This window comes from Aythya ferina (genome assembly GCF_964211825.1).
Source record: "Aythya ferina genome assembly, chromosome: 1".
NCBI lineage: Eukaryota > Metazoa > Chordata > Aves > Anseriformes > Anatidae > Aythya > Aythya ferina.
The window spans coordinates 172,259,690-172,278,398 of NC_140296.1; the positions used below are offsets into that span (position 1 = coordinate 172,259,690).

Consider the following 18,709-nt stretch of genomic DNA (forward strand, 5'->3'; position numbering starts at 1 on the left):
TTGCTTAGCCAAAATATGTCCTCTGCTGGCATTTTCAAATTGCAGAATATATTTGAAGTTTTGGCCTTTATTTTCCTGTCTAATGAAGAGGAAGGCTGCTGAAATCATGAATGTTTTTGTTCAGTAGGAAATTAGTTTCCTATTTGAAATCTGCTACAATACATCCAAAGAGACAGCATGCATCTACCCTAAGGAATCCTCTGCATGGATAACCATGAGGGGAGCTTGAGGCATGTGTGGACACTGCTTTCCCCACATATTTAGTGCTTCTTGTTTATTGTTCTCAGGTATTTCATGAGCAAACATAAGGTGAATACACAACTGATGGTGGGAAAATATGGGGAGAAAAAAAAGGGGTTGAGGCTCCAAAATGGATTGAATGGATACAGAAGGAAAGCAAGAAGCAGGACATGTCTGAGAGAGCCCATTGCTTCTAGAAGATATCTGAGAGTGTTTTGCTCAGAGAGGTGAGGCAACTAAGGATCCTTGCTGTTATTTATTTCCTCCTGGTGGTGTTGATCATCAGCATGCCAAGAGGAGGTGCAATGATTTGTTGGGATCCCAGAGATAACATGAAGAGGTGAGGAGATCTGCACAGTCTGAGTATCTTCAAGAGGATCTGGAGATGCAGGAAGGGAGAAAATGATCTGTAGCTCATGAGATATATGGGTCAGGTCTTTGTCCAGTGAATGGATATGGGTCAGGAATCTCTGAACCACTCCACAAACAACACGTCTGTGCCTTCAGTTTTGGGTGGGATTTGCCCAATGATTTTTTGTCATGCCATGGGAAGACATCTAAGCAGAGGCTTAGGGAATTGCAAGTTCTTTGCCAGTAGAGGGGAAAGAAAGTAGGTACTTATGATAAATCAATGTTGTTTGGAAGATAGAAAGAGAGAAATAGACATGTAGAAATTTAGGAATCTGCCAGGGGAAGATAGAGGATATGGCAGGAGATAAATGTATTGTAATATAGAGAAAGTGTGGAACATAAAGGTGGAAGGAAAGAGAAACAATAAATAGGTGTTATAGCTAGGGTACAACTCTAAACCTACTCAGTTAAGTACAGAATAATAGAAACTAAGAAGCACAAGGAGTCTACTAATGCATACCCCTGCTTCACTGCAAGGTTATTGCCTAACAATGCATATTTAAATCACTTACAGTACTATATTTCTGGTGAGATTTCATGAGAAGCATTCAGCATCATTTTAACAAGTACTGTACTGTCTAAGAGGTTTTTCTCCTTGGACAGGCACAGAACTACCTTCAGACATTATTTTTTATTGTCTTGCAGCAGCATCCAAAATTATCTTTCCAAATGAAATTAAAACAAACAGATATGAAATATCTTCACTAAAAATCTGGAGAAAGAATACTTGGTCAGTGCAATACCTGGAGAATTTAAGCTGTGTAAGTGATCCAAATGAATAACTGAGAGAGCAAAGAGAATTATAATAGAACAGAGGTGCAAGCATATACTGTTTAGAATGAATTCTGCCCAGGCAGAGTGTTACTGTTTGCTGTAAGAGAAGAAATTTTCTTTCTTTATATTTTTATCTTGAGTATTATGCTTTTAGATTTGATCTTCATCAAATGAATTAATGTGGCCTTTGTAAACAAATAGGAAAATCAAATTGTGTTGTTATATATGCCAGTGAGATGAATCAATAATTACTGCAACCTCTAGATTAATTTGCTTTCTTCTACTGACTTGGTCTTTGGAGGAAAAGCAGATTAGCCCTTGATTACTAGGAGTTGAGCAATTCACAGTGAATAATTTATTTGGTAAATAACTTATGACTCAGAATAATTTATTTTCCTAAATGCATCCATTATATTTTGTACAAGGCTTTTATGTGAACAATTTTAATTCTATAGAATATTCATAATTGGTTATACAATTTTCATAATTAGATAAATTTGTAAGATGCAAGTAAGGTAACAGATCAAGTTATTCAAGTCTCTTTGCCCTGCTATTAGATGCCCTGCTATGCCAGAGGCTGAGAAAAGGTGGACATCTGTAACAATCAATAGGAAATCTACCATCTGGGTTCAAATTAAACATTTTCCATGAGTTTCTTGCTATTCCATGTATGTATTTTTGCTAGTAAATATTTAATTTCAACTTGTATCTGGTCAGCATGGATAAATGTTTATTGCAACTATGGAGCTATTTGTGTGCTATATTTGCTGTTTATCTGCAGGTGGCTTAAGGAAAATGTTTACTACTAGTATTGAGCAGTTTTGTGGTAGTTTTGGCAGCTGCTTGTAGTGGCTGAAGCAGCAGTAGAGTGCTGGAGAGCAAGGACAGTGCGCAGAAAAGGAACACAAACAACAACTGTATTGAAGGACTATGTCTTAGATCAGTTTTGTTTAAGGCAAAATGGTGGGAAGAATGGGCTGGTAGGTGCCAACGATGGTGAAGATCGAGAATACTGAGCGGTTTCCAAATATGAGAGTAACCGAGGCTATGTCTTTAAAATTTCTGGAGCTGAGCGTAAAGCCATACTCCACTATGAGATCTCAAATTATTTAAGAGTATGTGGTAACACTGTCCGGAATTGCTACCATTCATATTAGTCTGCAGGTAGCAGGTAAATTGTAGGTAGATATACTGTTTAAGCTTGTGGGATGGATATATATGTTGACAGAGAAACCAGTACTCAAGCACTGGTTCAGGCATTTGTAGATTTGAGAATGTGTGATTGCAGAATTACAGTAGATAAAACCCTGCTGATAGAACCCTATGCATATGAGTTTGTTAAGAGAAAGATGTAATTTTCCATTGAGCTGCAAGGTACAATTGATCACATTTGCAAGGTACAATTGATCACATAAGAAGACTAATTTTTTTTTTTTTTTTTTGGGGGGGTAAGGGAGGAGGAAGAACTCAGTTCTTCATTTGGTGGACATTAATTGTTGTGATTCTTGCTGCTGTTCTGGGTGAAGCAATGACCTTTCACTATCTTAACTGAGTCTTGTTATACAATTGGATTGAGGAAAAGGGTTACTTAACTGCTACCTGCACCCTGGGCAACTGTGCATCTGTGAGAATGTAAGGGAAATGGTGCTACCTACTGACAAAGGTAGGATTTTCTGAACAGTAGTGCCTGGAACCATGACTGCAAAATACCTGGGAGTGCAGAGAAAGCTTTACTACAGTTTGAGAAATAATTTTGGAGACTTTCCAAGACTTACGGGTGACCACTGAGACATTGATGCAAAATTAAAATCGCTAGGGATACCTCATCAGGAATATTTTTTATTTTTGTTTCAAGCAAGTAAAAAGATTAAAAAAAATAAGTAAAATTTCTTTCATTTATATTTAATATTTATGGAAATATCAGCAATCATGAAGCAAATACATGAATGCTTCAGGGACTATATCACAAATTGTTCAGATGTCACTGAAATGCTTTGAGTATGAGCACACTTACCTAATGGGAATTTGCATAGCTGACACTTAATGACTGTATTCATACTATTCTCTTTATGAGTTATTACAGGATTTGTAAAAGAACTAAAGATGGTCATGAGATGTTGCACAGCTTGTGATAGGAGCTCATCTTCCCACTTCAAACTTTATTTATTTTCATAATGTTTTGTGTAGCTTCTCTTGCTTTACTTATGAATATTTCATGAAGAAAATCAAGGAACATTTCTTGTACCTTTAAATATTTTTAAATGAAAATTTGTTCATATGAGATTATATTTTCCTTCTTGGGAATTTTAATGGCACTTTATACAGATTTTATGGCAGTTTTATTAGATTAAAAAATAATCAGACTGAAACTAAAAGTAACAATGAAAATACTTTTATTGCCCTCAGAACCTATGCGAGTATACTGAATTAGAATAGGAAAAAAATAAACAGCTAACTGGAACAACAAGTCTATATCTTAAACCAAAAACGTCTACTAAAACAGTTTGAAATTAGCAATTAGACACTTAGAGGCAGAATGAAATTTGCAGGGCTGAAGACTTTCAGCTCACAAGAAGGAGCTGCCATATGCTCTGTGATTGACTGCCTCAGGAGAACCTGAAAGTCTGAAATGCATTTAGCTTGGATGGCTGCTGATTTTGGGGAGTTGCTTGGAGAGATCTGTACAGGTTACTGATTAAATTTTGGAAAGTTCTCTGCATATAGTAGTACAGGATCTGAAAGCAGTGGTGGCATAAAGCAGAGGAGAAGATTAAACTCTATTGCTACAGCTTCATTCTGTTCATGACAAATATGTTTTTATTTTCCTCAATTCATTACCTCCCTTTATTTCCTCATCCCTGAGACTCTGACCTCTCATTCTCACATCTCCCTGTTTTAGCTTAACCTAGCCTTGTTTATTTGAGAATTTGAGGAGTTCACCTATTGTCGTGCAATTTCATTTTTTTCTCTTCCTTCTCCTACAATTGGCCAGATACTAGTTTAGGTGCCACATCTTTGGAGTTTTGGCCTAGCTCACCACAGTTCCTGTGGAAAGCAAGAGGCACAGCAAGAGAGTGAGTTTGCAGTCTGTTCTGTTCCATGTCACAAAAAATATTTTTCCTCATATTTTTTTAGTATACACCTTCAATTTCCACTGTCTATACACTTTTGAATTTTGTTCATGTGAGTTACTACTCTTGCTGCTGAATTGAAGTACCCTGAGGTGTATGGTTTGTTTTGATATTGAGAAAACTGAGCAGTTAAGGCCACTGGTGGTTTGAGGGGAACAGGTGAGTAATTGGACTTGAACGCCTTACAGTGTTTTGTGTTTTGGGAAGTGTATAGCTACTCCCTGTGGTCAGAAAGCAAAGAAGGTACCTGTCCAGGAAAGCAAAGGGAAGCACTGACACGGATGTCATTAACCAGAATAGTTCTTCTAACTTCCCCTCATAATTGGAAAGACTATCTCTTTTGGACTGAGTGACAAGGTTAGTTTACTCTATAGCATTTCAAGTACTACTGAAAAATTTCAATAGCTAAAAGTCCTGAATTTTCTGTGAAGTAACTGTCTTACAGCAACTGCTGAGGTTTCATATTTGCCTTGTTACAAAGACTGCAAGAAAGCATGCTGACTGAGCTCAATTTGTATATTGATTAGGGGTATGAAGGCTGTGACCAAGCAGAGACATTTTCATTTTTCCTTTGTGATGCTTCAATGACTGAAACAGAGAAATCTCTGCATACAGTTTTACAAATCCTATATATATTTTGTTCATAAAATGTAGCACTACAGATTCAACTGCTGATTTGAAAAGCAAAAGCACAAGGAGGTACTACATGCACACATCATCCAAGTTTGGTATTTGTTTGGCAGTCTTGAAAGGGTATTATGAAACCGCAAGATATACAAATCATGTGGCTGCTCCAAAGCAGAAAAAAAAAAAAGTTTTAAAAGCTCTGAGAAAATAAAGGTTTTACAAAGTTCAGCTAATCTCATGATACAAACACTTTAATGTTGTGGGATTTGTATTTAAGAAGTGGCAACATATTTATAAATTTTAGAATTATAGTGAGTTAAAACGTGGTTAGCATAAAATAGTTTGAAGCTATAGTACTAGCAAACATTTAAATCATAGGAGAGGAGCTAACAATGGCCTGTGCTCCTGGTCTTTTTGCAGTTTACTAATGGTACATTTTCATGCATTTAAGAAATATTTTATTTGTTGCTAAGTTTTACACCAACACTTTGATAGTAAACTTTTGTTTTGTTTTGTTTTGTGTGTGTGTGTGTGTATTGAAGAAGGAGTGGTAAGGAGTAATATTCTTATTATGGGGGAATTAGTTTTGAAACCATATAATAGTGTCCTGGTAAGGCAGCATTATGAGTATATAATGCAAGAAGTAAGCATGTCATTGTGGGACAGGAAAGAGTGAGGCCCATCAGTGACATGCTTTTCAAGATTTGTAAATAAATATGTAACCACTGAATCATTAGTTCATGATAGGATTTCCTCTATTGTAAAATTGCCATTTTTAGCAGTTAACAAGAATATTAGTACTTGGACATTCTACTAACTGCTACTAATGTAGCAGCATCCAGCATGCACAAAGATCCAGAGTTAAAAGGGGATGAGTCCAGAGGGGAATGAGCCAGCAGTAATTCTTTCCTTGAGCTGCTGTGGTGTATCTGTATACCATCCTTTTATATTTCCAGTATCCTCTTGGACTTTCATGTAATGGAGGGGCCCTTTTGACTATTTGCATTCCTATTGGTATTGGAATCCTTGCCATCCTCTACTCACTTGGCATTTTCTCTATTAAACTATATCTCACAGCAATATCCTTGGAAAAAATCATAATGTGATTCCTTTTACATATAGAACAGTGCTGTGAGCATTACTATTTTTAGAACTTAGCTAAAGCTTCTAGGTTGTTCTGTATTCTTTGGTCTTGATCTGGTACTCCTAGGTGTCCTCAGTTCTGACTACTCCATGCCACTGGTTTTGGTAAAGTTTAAAAAGATTTCTCAATGATGATTTTATCATCTCACTAGTAAATTACTTATAAATAATTACATGGAATGTGGTCATTTCAATGTGTAGAAAGTGAAATTACTGAGAACTTGCATCCGCTCACCTACTGCCGTGTATGCAAACCTCTGACCCCTCTCCTCCGTCCTCTCCCCCTTTATTACCTTATTGCTTAGCCCAATTTGTAAAAAAGTTCAGTCTTGTGAAGTACTTTTCTGAAGTACTTCCTTGAATAGAACTACTCATATACTTGAAGTAAAGCTTCTTGCCAAATGGAGACCAGAGAGCTTTCAAAGAGGTCTCTGGAGCACTTCCAGAGCAAATACTGTTATGAATCTCTCTTTATTTTTGGATTTGTAATGTAGCTTCTGCTTTCCTTGAATATTACAAGAAAGATATACTTAACAAATCTGCATGAGTAAAAAAAAAAAAAAAAAAAAAAAAAAGGACATTGTATAATATTACCGAAACGAGCTGCTAGGGTACAAAAAGGCCCAGAAATATATATATATATTTGTTGTATTCAGCTAGCTCAGCTGTTGGCCAACACATAATTCAGCCATCTACTTTCAAGTAGTTGTATTGCTTGCCCATCAAAAAAAAAAAAAGAAAATGTCTAACTGACCTAAGATTTCTGTCTAAGAAAAACTTTATTATAATACAGCTATAACTTATAAGGAATAGCTTATCTGAGAAGATTAACTGAAAATTACTATAATTACTATTCTCATTATTGGATAATGAAACCAAGCAAGACTATATGATCCTGTGTTTTGACTGGTTTAAGCGTCATGTCACAATGGATAAAACTGTACCAGAAGATCATTCTGAGGCAACAAAGTAAGCAAGAATGAAACAGAAATGAAGACTATCATCAAAGTATTTGATTTGAAACATATGTAGTTTTATGGAAAAACAATTTGGTCAAAAATTCAGAAAATGATGTTCAAATTCACAAATAAGTATATTTTTGCCAAAATCACACAAAATATTTGCAAATTATTTCTCCGCTCTATTCTGAAGAGAGAGGTTTCTAGAAAGCCAGTGCAAAACTAAGCTACAGAGAGATAAGAGGGAAGATATTCTCTAAGACTAAGAAATGGTTAAATGTTAGGAAAAAAAAAAATAATTATTATTATTATTATTTTTCAGTAGGGAAAGAGGGCTGGTGGAGTCTAGAAAGAATCTGTGATAAGCCTGTCTGTTCATAAATGATCTGGAAGAAGAGGAAAATAAGGTGAAAAAACGTGCTGATACTAATCTATTCAGTGATGTAAAACTGGAAATTAACAGCAGAGAGTTGCAAAAAATTTTACAATACAGATGAACTGTGTGAAAAAATGTCAGATAAAATTCAGTATTGATAGATGTATAGTGATGCACAATGGGAAAAAAAGCTAACTTTACATACATAATGATGGAGTCTGGATGAACTATTTTCACTGAAGGAAAAAATCTTGGATTTACACGTATAATAGATTGTTCTATGAACAAGTCAGTTCAGTGCTTAGAAATAGGCAATGATTCAACACTGTACAAAGAAGGCACATAAAATGAGAAGAAGTTCTAGGAAAGGAATGGAGAATAAAGCCTGCAACATCATTACAGCATTGTACAAATCTCTTGTCTGTATTTATCCTTCATAATTTGTACAGTTCTAAGGTCCTAGTCTTTAAAACCATATATGAGAATTAGAAAAGCTAAAGAGAAGAATGATGTGACTAATGAATCGTAGAATATCCTGAGTTGGAAGGAACCCACAAGCATCATCGAGTCCAGCTCCTGTATCCACATAGGTCTACCCAAAAACTCAGACTATGTGACTGCAAGCACAGTCCAAACGCTCCTTAAACTCCAACAGGCTTGGTGCAATGACTACGTACATGGGGAGCCTGTTCTAGTGCATGACCACCCTTTCGGTGAAGAGCCTTTTCCTGATATCCAGCCTGAACCTCCCCTGTTGCAGCTTGACTCCGTTCCCTCAGGTCTTGTCACTGGTCACTATAGAGAATAGATCGGTGCCTGCCTCTCCACTCCTTGTGAGGAAGCTGTAGACTGTGATGAGATCTCCCCTCAGCCTCTTCTTTTCCAGGCCGAACAGGCCAAGTGACTCAACTGCTTCTTGTACATCTGCCCCTCTGGGCCTTTCACTATTTTTGTAGTCCTTCTGTGGGCACTCTCCAATAGTTTCATTTCCTTTTTGTATTGTGGTGCCCAGAACTGCACACAGTACTCGAGGTGAGGCCGCACCAGCGCAGAGCAGAGTGGGACAATCACTTCCCTCGTCTGACTAGCAATGCCATGCTTGATGCACCCCAGGATACTCTTGGCCCTCCTGGCTGCCAGGGCACACTGTTAGCTCATAGTCAACTTACTATCAACCAAAACCTTCAGATCCCTCTCTGCGGGGGTGCTTTCCAGCATCTCGTCGTCTAGTCTGTATGTATAATCAGGGTTGCCCCTCCCCAGGTGCAGGACCCAGCACTTGCTCTTGTTAAAATGAAAGGTATGAAAGGAATTTAAACCTATGAAAAGTGACTGTGCCAATCTACTTCAATCTGAAAATGAGACATTTGACTAACCTCATAAAGAAGGCTTTGGCAGGTAGGGAGAGTTTATCATGAAATTACCGTTATGTGCTTTCTCTTATACTGTTCATTATTCTAGGCATCGTTATTCACCATTTCCAGAGACAGGATATTGAGTTATATGAATGTTTGGTCTGACATGCATGCCTCTTCTCCTTTTGTTATGTCATGTTACTATGAAGAGAAGCAAGATTAAACATCTTCTTGTGATCCAGTGTTCACTTGTCACTGAGATTGGACCAGTAATTCTGGACTGAAAAAAAAAAAAAAGCAAAAAAAAAGCTAGATGTCTGTTTATCTGTCTATATATCTGCACAAAATTATCTTGACCTTGACAATATAATCTTTATAATCAGTATTTTCTGTTGTATGCTTGAAAGGCAGAGATTTCTCTCCAGATATGACATGGTAATAGCATGTACGAGGGACTGAGAACCAGTGAAGTGCATATAGAGGAAAAGATTTTATCTTATTCTCAACCTCAGTTTGAAATGTAATATTCATAGTATACATGTAAACCTTCATTTTATCTACCACTTCACTATTGCAGATTATTTTTTGATTAGTTGCAGTTTGACCAGTTTACTGTTGTGATTAAGCTTTCATTTAAGATTTCCATTCAAATAAAAGATTCAACATAAATTAATATTGCACAACTTGAATTAATAAAAGGACAATGGAGTTACACAGCCATAACTTTTTGCAAGAGAGTAGAAGTCTGTAGAAAGCATATTTTAGTGTCACAGCTTGACTGTGACTTGACTGTGACTTCAACTACATGAAGTGACACAAGTGTAACACAGTTTTTATTTTGTGTACATTCTTAGAGAAAAAAAAAAAAAGATGTAATTGAATATTTATAAACCAAATAAATTAAGAATTTGGTTGATGAGGGATATTTCTGAAAAAATGTTTGCATATATACATACACACACACATGTATATACTTTTTTTTTTTTTCTTTTTTGGAAATTAATTATTTTGTACCTCTTGTTTTAAAATAAGAAGACCAACACATGGAATTAATCTGATATAGTTGACTGGTAAATAAACACCTTTTTTCCCAGTTAATGTTTGTTTCTAGTCTTTGGAATAGCTAATAATCTTGCACTTAACTTGAGTAATTAGAAATAAAATGATATTCCATATACCTCCCTGTGTATGCCTTCCAGGTTCATTTCCATTTCTGCATTTCAGGTCTAGCCACCCAGACTAATACATGAAAATGGCTAGTATTAAATGAGCATATCAGTATAAGAGGCATCTTTGAAGTAAAATGGAAAGAAGATAATCAGAGCAAATTGTATTGGTGGAGGAGAAAGTAAATAGAAATGACATAGTAAGTCATGATATGGTTCAGTAGGAGGATTAATTCATGTAAGATACCTTTATTAAAATAAATCACAGTTTTGCTATAGGCTGACATGGCATGCCTAAATAAGAAAAGTTTTGTAATACTGTTTTAATGAATACCTAACCTAAATGCTGACAGTGAATTCCATATTCTGAAGAAATACTGGATGAAAAGGGGGCCCTTCCCATTGCCTATTGTCAAGTTGGTATTTGACAATTTCACTTGAATTTGTGAAAACAGAAAACACAAGAATGTTTAGAGATTTAACTTGCCATTTTATTATCTAAAAATGATAAAATGTTATACTGTACTATTAAGATTAAAAAGATGACTTATGAGAAATATGAAATGTAAAGAAGATCACTGAAGAGAGCAAGAACAAGAACAAAAATGCTTGCAGGTAACCTTGATACATTTAAATAAATGACAATACTAATTAGCGAATAATTTCAAAATACTGAAAAGGTGTAAATAGCAAACAGATATAAACTGTTAGAACATCCATGTCATGTCCAAATGAGGAAAGTAGAAATAAATGTAAACTTACCAATTTAAATATAAAATTGTAATGAAACAAGCCAAAAACATTTTGAGGGACATCTTGCTGAAGGAGACCTACAAATTAAAACCAAACACATGAAAAAGGCACAAAATAACAAATCAGAAATGGGAAGTATGCTACAGAGTCTCTGAGACAGCTAGATAAGTACAAAATCAAACTCAGTATATGTAAGAAAGTCATTGTGCAGAAAACCTGAATAATGGTATACATTTATATTCACTGCAGAGAAGGTTAGGAAAGTAGGAAAATACCTACTTCTGAGTCACTGTTTATGGATGACAAGTCTGAGGAACTGTCTCAAATTTAAGTGTCAATAAAAGACATTTTGGAGCAAGTCATTAAAATAAATAGTAATAAATCTTCATGATCTCATGGCTTTCATCCAAATGTTATATGGAACTTAAATATAATATGCAACCTACAATTTTGAATGAATAGAAAGTAGAAAACGTGATGCCTGTTTTTAAAATAGGGTCCCAGGACAACCTTGTGAATTTACGTACCAAGAAATCTGACATTTGCATTAAACAATTTGATAGATGTTATGACAAAGAATAGAGTTAGTGGGCACAAAGATAAGCATCAAAATGGCTTGGATACTAGAGGAGATTCATGACTCAAAAAGATGCTAGAGTTCTTTGAACTTGTTAACAAGCATGAGGTAAAGGTTATCCAGATGATAAAATGTAGTTAGAACAGCAAAAGACTTTATGACAAGTTCCTTCAACGAAGACCCATACACTGCCAATTTATTAAATTGCTAGATAGAAATCAGTGGTTTCTTCTTATAATGGAGTGTAGTTAAATAAAATCCTGTAGAAGTCTGTACTGAGCCTGTGTAACTCAGTATATTCATAACTTGGAATTTAACAAACATAAATTATTCAGAAAAAGAGATGAGCATTGTAACGCTGTAATGACAAAGTCTGCAGACAAAACAAAATGATGCCTAGCATTTATAAGTCTATTATGAGATTCCAATGGTACAATACTGAGTTACTGGGTATTAAAATAGCAGATGAATCATAGAATCATTAAGGTGGGAAAAGACCTTCAAAATCATCCGGTCCAACCATCCCCCTACCACCAGTATCACTGACTAATCCTTGTCTCTAAGTACCAAGTCCAACCTTTCCTTAAACACCCCCAGGGACGGTGACTCCACCACCTCCCCAGGCAACCTGCTCTGATGCCTGACCACTCTTTCTGAGAAGTTTCTCCTAATTTCCAACCTAAACCTCCTCTGGTGCTACTTGAGGCCATTCTCTCTGGTCCTTTCTCTAGTTACCTGTGAGAAGAGGCTGACTCCCAGCTCCTCACACCTTTTTTTTCAGGTGCTTGTACAGAGCCTCTCCCCTCAGCGTCCTCTTCTCCAGACTAAACAACGCCAGTTCCCTCAGCCGTTCCTCATAGGACTTGTGTTCCAGGCCCTTCACCAGCTTTGTAGCCCTTCTCTGGACATGCTCCAGGGTCCTGATGTCTTTCTTGCAGTGAGACGCCCAAACCTGAGCACAGTACTTGGAGTGTGGCCTCACCAGAGCTGAGTAAAAGGGGACGATCACCTCCCTGTTCCTGCTGGCCACTCTATTCCTGATCCAAGCCAGGATGCCTTGGTCTTCTTGGCCACCTGGGCACACTGCTGGCTCATGCTCACGTGAGCATTGACCAACACCCCCAGATCCTTTTCCTCTACACAACTTTTGAGCCACTCTGCCCCAAGCCTGCAGTGTTGCATGGGGTTACTGTGGCCAAAGTGCAGGACCCAGTGTCAATAAATACAAGGTGATGCATGCAGAGGAAATGGTCTTAATTACACATTCAGAATAATGACCTCAATAGTAGTGTTAGTATTATCATTTAGCAAGATTAGAATCACAGCAGATATTTCACACAGAATGTGGTGTCAATGCTGAACACTGGAAAGTGAAAGTAGCTGTTGGAAATTTAGAATTAAGGTTTTGAGAACAAGCATCCAAACTTCATTAAATTGCTATGATAACATTTTACATGCAAAGTTCATTTATTCTGTTACAAAAAGGTGTAGCAGAACTAGAAAGGTCATAGAGGATTTAACCAAATATGGAGTAGAGGCCTGGAGCAGCTTTCCAATTAGAAAAAACAAAGTAGATCAAGACTAATTTGTTAAACAAGCAGCTGTGAAGAAATGCGAAAATATGTAAGAAATCATAAATGACCACTCTTTCCTGTTATATTGCAACTAAGGAGCACCAACTTAATTTAGCAGTTTAAGATAATGGAACTGCTTTTTCCTACAGCTACTAAGTAAATTCTAAAACTCTCTGATATAGTATGTTCTGAAGGGCAAACACGGACAGTTTCTGAAACCGATAAACCTAATTCATGGAAAATAAGATATTTATAGTTGTTATCCTCAATGGTCTTGTTACAATACAAGACCCAGACAGTCCATACACTGCAGTCTGGGGGAAACATTAGGTGTGACCTCTGTCTTTTACTGATGATTTTTCAATACAGAACAGTGGCCAGATCTTGCAGGTCTTAAGTTGATAACATTCAAGTTCACAACCAAAGTAGACAACCAAATTCTCAGCAGCCTTGTGCTCTCCTCCCCATGCAGTAATCAGCACTTATGCAAAGTATATCTAATATACTGCCATTCTTTGGCAGTTTTACAGTATGGGCAGACTTGCAATGATGTTTCCAAAGAACAGAGAGTTGAGTACAACATCTTGTTTTCTACGATGATTTAGGTATTTAGTCACATCTGTTCATTGTGTAAGAATCCATTCAACAATGAATGCATTTAGTACCATGCAAATGATTTTTAATGGCTTGTTGTACTGAAGAATAAACAAATTCATTTTAACCAAAAATATCTGACAGCATAGGTTCATCATGCATTTAAAATTTTACTCCAGCTAACAGAGTATACATGTATATAAGGCAATGCATACTTGTACATCACAGAGATATCATGTACATGTTGTTTACTTATAAGGTAATATTAATACTTAATTATGTGTAAAATGATGACAAAGGTGGCTAATTATGCTGAAAGGACAATGTAATTATCCAGGTCCAGGCCTCTCCTCCCTTTGAGGAAAGTAAAGGAACAGAAAGTTTATAGTCTGATAGCTGTATTTTATCTACAAGGAATTTCCTCAGCACTTGGTCTCTCATTAAAGTTACCAAGGGACTTGGCCTTAAGTCTCATTTGTGCAATGTAGAGATACTTAATATCTTGCTAAATGAACTAACTTGAGTAACAGAAGTAGTCCAGTTGCAGTGGCATGGCTGGTCCACTACATATAATGTATGGACTGTCTCAGGTATTGGGATTGGTAGTTCCAGAGAGACAAGTGAGACTGAAGGAAAACCAATTATATTTCTTCACAGTGCTACTTCAGTGGAACAAGGTATTCGCTATGTTTCATTTAAATTATAGGTATGAGTGAGATACATATTTGGAAGTATGTGCCATTTGAAAGGGAAAGACTGTTTAGAGCCAACTGTATTTAAATAAAAGTATCTCATTCTTTTATTCTTACATGTGTCCAAAGTTCTGGCAATATGGAACTCTCCTTGAAGGATATCTAAATTACAGTTTCCAAGCAATGAAGGGATAACAGTCTCGGAAGAGGGGAGCATAAGAGGAATGCTTCAGGTCACCAGCACTGTGTCCCTACACGGTGCTTTTGTCCATCAGAAGCCAAATGTATCTGTTGTGTTCATGTGCATGTAGTTAGATTAACTTGAGTAGGAGTTTTATAAGGCTGATTATGCAAAAGAGAATCCCACAAATCTTATTTACAATTGGTACTTTCCAAATAATTTCAGAATCAAAATTTATCATTTATACACACTGGTGATTGAAAAAAAAAGTACTCTAATTCACACCCAAACCCCAAATGAAATAAAAACTGCATCTGCATCTGTCAGTGTTACACACCGTGATAAAATATAGAGGAACCAGGACTGATTTCTGTGTGGGTGCTGTTTTGCTTTGCTTCTGTCTCTGAGTAAGAGGGAATGTAAATTAATTGAATGTTGTTCTTGAAAAACAAAAACAAAAACAAAAACAGAGCAGCAAATGAACCCCTCCTAGATAACAAAATCTTCTGGATTTTTAAAACTTCATATTACCTGGCCTAAAAACTGGGATGAATACTGCAGTGCATTTTTCTTCTTGGATGAGGTTCGGGGCTATATTACTGGAAGGAATGTCTCAGTTGGTAGAACTTGCTGGTGGTTGCAACTCAAGGAAGAATCAGTACTGTTCACTAGTTTAATGAATAAGCTCAGTCTTATGCTTGTGGAGTAAAATACATCTCTTTCTTAGTATGTCTGATGACTTCCTGAGTATTTTTGCAAAATAAAAAAGTCAATACTTAAGAAAAGCAACATCCAAAGAACTAAGTCCTCTCTTTGTTAGTATCTAGTTTGTTGCCTGAAAATATACTGTCATTTTTAGCGTCTGTATTGCTATCATTATGGTCAGAATCTTTGGGTAGGCCTGTGTGAATACAGGAGTTGGACTCAATGGTCCTTATGGGTCCCTTCCAACTTGGGATATTCTATGATTCTATGATTTTGTATTTTTTTTTTTTTTTGGAGGATGGGGACAGGACGGGACTAAAATTTTGTGAGTCAGACCATTGTAGTAATGGCCAAACTTTAGCCAAACTATGTGCCCAGTGAATACCCGCATTGAAGCTGCTGGAACTAGTTCTTAAAATCCACCTGTGGAAATTCTGTGTCACTTCCCACAGATGTAGAAGAAACCAGCCTCTGGTATTGCTTCACTGAAAAGTTGACATAGGCAGCATGTCACAAATGATGCTATCCTCTACTGCCTTACTGGGGGAGTTACCATGTGTGCCAAAGTTTAGTAATGCCATTTAGATGACAATAGATTTTGACTTTGTAAACAATAAGCTTGTAGTGTTCTGTGGTTAACAGGTAGATGAAAACACATATCACATCAATTGAAATTTACATCTGACAGTTTTGAAGACTACAAGTCTTTCCCTGGCAAATTATTTTGATATCCTATTCCCTCTGCATGCTCAAATGTAAAGACTTGCCATAGCTAAAATGGCATTGTTCTGTTGACTGTAGGTTGTGCCCATAATCTGGCATTCATCAGATCTTCTGACAGGCTTATGCATGGCTGTTTATATTTACAGGACCTAACATATTCTGAACATTTAATTGGCTGCATGACTTCCTTATTTTAGTATACAGATTTCTGTTTGACAGCATTTGCAACTGCAGGTAAAACGACCTGGTAGCAACCGATGCTATTACCAGGCAGTTAGTTTGCAAGGGGCTAAGAATTACCAGTTTTGCTATTTATGTGGCACACTAATTTTTCTGCATAAGGAAGTCCACCTTGATGAATAATTTAAATCCCTGTCTCCCTGCAAGTCTATAATCACGTGCCCTATGGAGACTGGAGTACATTTTATTGTGAGCATTGTGCAAAAGATTAGTACCTATGTGGCAGCAATGCTGCTATAACAGTATGAATTGCACTTTTAATTTGTCTTCTCATCTGACAGAGCATCTCATTATACTTTACAAAATCTATTTTAAATTATACTTTTTAAATTCTCATTTGAAGTATATTTACATAAAAAGGTGAACATTAAATAAATTGTTTTAAGTCATATCAGCAAATCATTTTAATGAGAATATCCTTTCTTCCTGCATTTGAAAAAGACTGTGCATTTTGTTCCAACCATATTTAGTTCCAGTCAGTCAAAATTAGCTATGACTGGATACAATTTCTTTACAATACAGTCTAGATGTTAAATGTATGATAAGCCCTACTTTGTGTTATAAAATTATGCAAGCTCTCTAATAACTAACTTGTTAGCTATTTTCAGTTTGAAAAACATTTTATACAAAAGACGAAAACTTTCCTTTCACAAGTAGCACTGAGCAGAAAATTATTACTTTTTGTTAATCAGATTAAATTATGAAGGGGTATACATGCATACTCCTTATGCACAGATTTTAAATAACAATGTTACATTTCTTTCATTCCTTTTAGCCATATTCTTTTTTTTTTTTTTTTCTTTTTTCTTTTTTCTTTTTTCTTTTTTTTCTTTTTGGGTCTGATCTATTTAATGGCATATCATTATCTTCCCATAACATAATGCGTATTATTCATCCTCCTGTATTATTCATTAATCCATTATATTTTTTCTCTTAGTCTTTGTGTGACTGTGTAAAGAATTAGACTTTAGAATTAGAATGGATAGCATTTTCCCAATACTTAAAGATCCCAGTTAATATTAGTGACCTGTTATTTAGATGGCTCATTTGATGGTAAGATTTCATGTTACTTGGACAGTATTTTTTATAGTTCTTGTTAATTTCTCTGGGTATCTATATATTAGAGTTTAGTGCTGTGCTAAGTGTGGTGCAGAAGCCATGGACTGACAGTCTCAAAAATACTGCAAACTCATTGTAAATACCAGTGACATGTTAACAGCCAATGGACATTTTTTATAAGACTTCTGTGTGAATAAGGTTATATTTATGTGAAACAATTGTTTTTAATACTTTTTCTTATAAAATATATGGGCCAGGCCCCTCAAGGTAAGAGGGGGTTTAGGAGGTTGTTGCCAGGGCAAGTTGCTTCTAGCAATGCTTTTCCAGCAAGCACACCTTGTGGGCTTCTAAGGTGGCCTTTGCCAAAGGCTGCCCATGCCTCATTGGCAAGCAGGAGCTTGCTTTGCTGGGGGGACAGAGTCTGAGAGCTCTGGGGTCAGGGAAAGACAGATTGCTCTATGTCTTGTCCCTGTCCCTGTCCCTGTCCCTGTCCCTGTCCCTGTTCTTGTCCCTGTCCCTGTCCCTGTTCCTGTTCCTGTTCCTGTTCCTGTTCCTGTTCCTGTTCCTGTTCCTGTTCCTGTTCCTGTTCCTGTTCCTGTTCCTGTTCCTTCCTTCCTTCCTTTCTCTCTTACTTTTTTTTTTTTTTTTTTTTACACACAAGTTGTGTTAACATATTACTTCACAGCTATTAACAATTGGTAAGGCACAGTGTTGGGGTTCAGATCCAGATTTAAACTTCAGAGACTGCTAGGAGATATTTGGACCATACTTCTGATTGATGTCACCTAATAGGGTTTTTCATATCTCTCATCTGCTAAGGTTAAAAAAAAAAAAAAAAAAAAAAAGTATGTAAATTATTTTTTTTCATCATTGTCTTAGGTTACTTCATTTTGCAGTACCCAAACATTTAGGTTGGGATTTGAAGTAGAATTCATGTAAAAATGATTTTTTATTATATACTTTTTTGAGATAGATTGCTGTAAATTACCCATATTTAAAACTAATAGCAAAAGATATGTATAATGAAAGGGAAATAATAAAGTCCGAAATGGGTACAATTATCATTAAGACCACATGCCTCCCAGGAACACAAGCAGCAGTCCTAGTTCCACAGATACTGGAACATATGCTGAGGTTTAGGTACAAGAAATTGTCCCAGTGTAGACATCTGGGCTAGAATACTTAGTGCTTTGCATATTTGGCCCCTAACGTGCTTATGAACTGATCTTTTGTGTGTGTACTGAACAGAGAGTAGACTTAATAAAGCTATGCAAGCATTTTGGAAAAGAAATCTCACTACAGTGTTAAAAACAACTTCTACCATCTGCTTGGGAAAAGCACGGGATCGTTTCTTGTAAATTTGGCAATTAAATATGCTAAAATATAGTAGTAGCAGGATAAAATGTCTGCCATACCTATTAGCAACAAC

General features: G+C 36.3%; 1 protein-coding gene across 4 annotated transcripts in view; it reads left to right on the forward strand.

The window, feature by feature from the left end:
• TAFA2 (TAFA chemokine like family member 2) overlaps positions 1-18,709 on the forward strand; it is a 194,950-nt gene that overhangs the window by 93,259 nt on the left and 82,982 nt on the right. Inside the window, exon 1 of one of the 4 annotated variants that reach the window (XM_084492879.1) lies at positions 1,503-1,524. The exons of the other annotated variants lie outside the window; for them this stretch is intronic. The gene's annotated coding sequence lies outside the window, so the exon portion shown is untranslated. Of the gene's footprint in view, positions 1-1,502; positions 1,525-18,709 lie in introns of those variants that run through there. 4 annotated transcript variants of the gene reach the window in all.